Source organism: Populus nigra, chromosome 2 (genome assembly GCF_951802175.1).
Source record: "Populus nigra chromosome 2, ddPopNigr1.1, whole genome shotgun sequence".
NCBI classification, from domain to species: Eukaryota; Viridiplantae; Streptophyta; class Magnoliopsida; order Malpighiales; family Salicaceae; genus Populus; species Populus nigra.
In genome coordinates, this window is record NC_084853.1 from 19,613,115 (window position 1) to 19,615,614 (window position 2,500).

The following is a 2,500-nucleotide window of genomic DNA, read 5'->3' on the forward strand; positions in this document are numbered from 1 at the left end:
GGCAGCCCCCCCGCGGGCGAGAGAGCAAGCCAGCAGGGGCTGTCGCCTGCCGCGGCCAGCGACGTCGGGCTGGCCCCTGCCGCGGCCAGCGATGTCGGGCTGTCGCCTGCCGCGGCCAGCGACGTCGGGCTGGCCCCTGCAGCGCCTAGCCTCTCCCACACAGGGGGCAGGCCAGAACGCGGGGGGCCAGGGCCCGAAGGCAGCCCCCCCGCGGGCGAGAGAGCAAGCCAGCAGGGGCTGTCCGCGCGTCGCGCAGCGCGGCATGGCTGCGGGGGCCGCGCGCGCGCGCCCAAGCGCCCAAGCGCCCAAGGGCCCCCAAGGGCCCCAGGCCCTCAGGCCCCAGCGCCCCAGCGCCCAGCGCGGGCGGGCGCGCGCGCGCGTGTGGTCTTTGAGGGGCGCCGGCCTGGTGGCTCCCTAAAGAGCAATAAGTGTCATTGCAGCTCTGGCAGGGGGAGACACTACTAGGTCCCAGCTGTCACCCCCCCTCTAAAAAATTCATTTCTTGGTATTTTGAGCTGAAATTTTGCACAGAGGTTGGCAAAAATCCAATCCACCTTCATTAATTTTCCCAGAATTTTTCGAGGTCGGGAAGTATTTGTTTTAATTTTCCTACCATTAGAAATCGAGTAAATCCGCAAAACTAGGAACCGGCCCGGAATGACCCCAAATTCAGTGGGCAGCCTCATAAAAATATGGCTGATTTTACTGGATTGGTTTCATGTGGAAAGCACGACGTTTTCTTGTAGGAATGCGGGAACCCCGGCAGCTCGCCTGCCGCGGCCAGCGACGTCGGGGACGCTGGCCTGCGCTGTCGAGCCCGCGAGGGCTGTCTCCGCGGCAGGCCCCCCCTGAACGGGGCACGACAGGCCACCGCGCTGGCTCGTCCAGCGTCGACAGTCCCTCGTCCAGGTTTCAGATCGCGCCAAGTCGAACCCATGACCTGCTCAAGCCATCGTGCGCTGCCGAATTCGCATCTGCGTGTAGGCTGCCATTCCACGCGGCAGCCCCTGTTTTCGTCAGCGTGCCCCCCTGACGAATTTTCCTGCCTGGCCCAGTCCAGCGTCCAGCCCCTGTTCGTCGAAAAATCTGCGCTGCCGATTTTCCACGCGGCAGCCCCTCTTTTCGTCAGCGTGCCCCCCTGACGAATTTTCCTGCCTGGCCCGGCCAGTCCAGCCCCTGTTCGTCGAAAAATCTGCGCTGCCGATTTTCCACGCGGCAGCCCCTCTTTTCGTCAGCGTGCCCCCCTGACGAATTTTCCTGCCTGGCCCGGCCGGTCCAGCATCCAGCCCCTGTTCGTCGAAAAATCTGCGCTGCCGATTTTCCACGCGGCAGCCCCTGTTTTCCTCAGCGTGCCCCCCTGACGAATGTTCGTCGAAAAATCTGCGCTGCCGATTTTCCACGCGGCAGCCCCTCTTTTCGTCAGCGTGCCCCCCTGACGAATGTTCGTCGAAAAATCTGCGCTGCCGATTTTCCACGCGGCAGCCCCTCTTTTCGTCAGCGTGCCCCCTGACGAATTTTCCTGCCTGGCCCAGTCCAGCGTCCAGCCCCTGTTCGTCGAAAAATCTGCGCTGCCGATTTTCCACGCGGCAGCCCCTCTTTTCGTCAGCGTGCCCCCCTGACGAATTTTCCTGCCTGGCCCGGCCGGTCCAGCCCCTGTTCGTCGAAAAATCTGCGCTGCCGATTTTCCACTCCGCAGCCCCTGTTTTCGTCAGCGTGCCCCCCTGACGAATTTTCCTGCCTGGCCCGGCCAGTCCAGCGCCCAGCCCCTGTTCGTCGAAAAATCTGCGCTGCCGATTTTCCCCGACGAACCTGCAGCTGCACAAATCCGCGCTGCCACTGCCCCATTGTCTGGACCAACAGTCTTTTCCATCAAGCCCTGGACTATAAATCGTCCAGACTCATCGCCAGCACCCGCTGCCGATTCTGCCGACTTTGCCGATTTCGTCGGCGCTGCCGATTCCAACACTGCCCGCCGTGCCTGAACCAGCGCTGTTTCGTCAGCGTGTCCCCTTGACGAATTTCCCTGCCTGGCCTGGACAGTCCATCTTCCAGCCCATGTTCATCGAAAAATCTGCGCTGCCGATTTCCCCGACGAACCTGCAGCTGCACAAATCTGCGCTGCCGATTTCCCCCCCTGTCGGCATGGCTGCCGCTGCCCCGATGTCCAGACCAACAGTCTTTTTTGTCGACTTTGCCGATTTTGTCCGCGCTGCCGATTCCAACACTACCCCCTGCATCCAAACCAGCATTGTTTCGTCAGCTCTTCCCCTGACGATTTTAGCCCTGTAACAAACAGTAGGCCTCCAATCCCGCCAACGGGAGCCAAGTTGATAGGGAAGAGAATTGAATGACGCGCCTGGTCCTCGCACCCCGCCACCCGAGGGGCCTTTTTCCCGGCAGCCTCTGAAAAACTCTAGCTTTCACGGTCCTCGCCGCCCCTCACCACCATGGCAGGCCTCTAATCCCACCCATCAGCAGTTGTAGCCGATAGGGCAGTGAT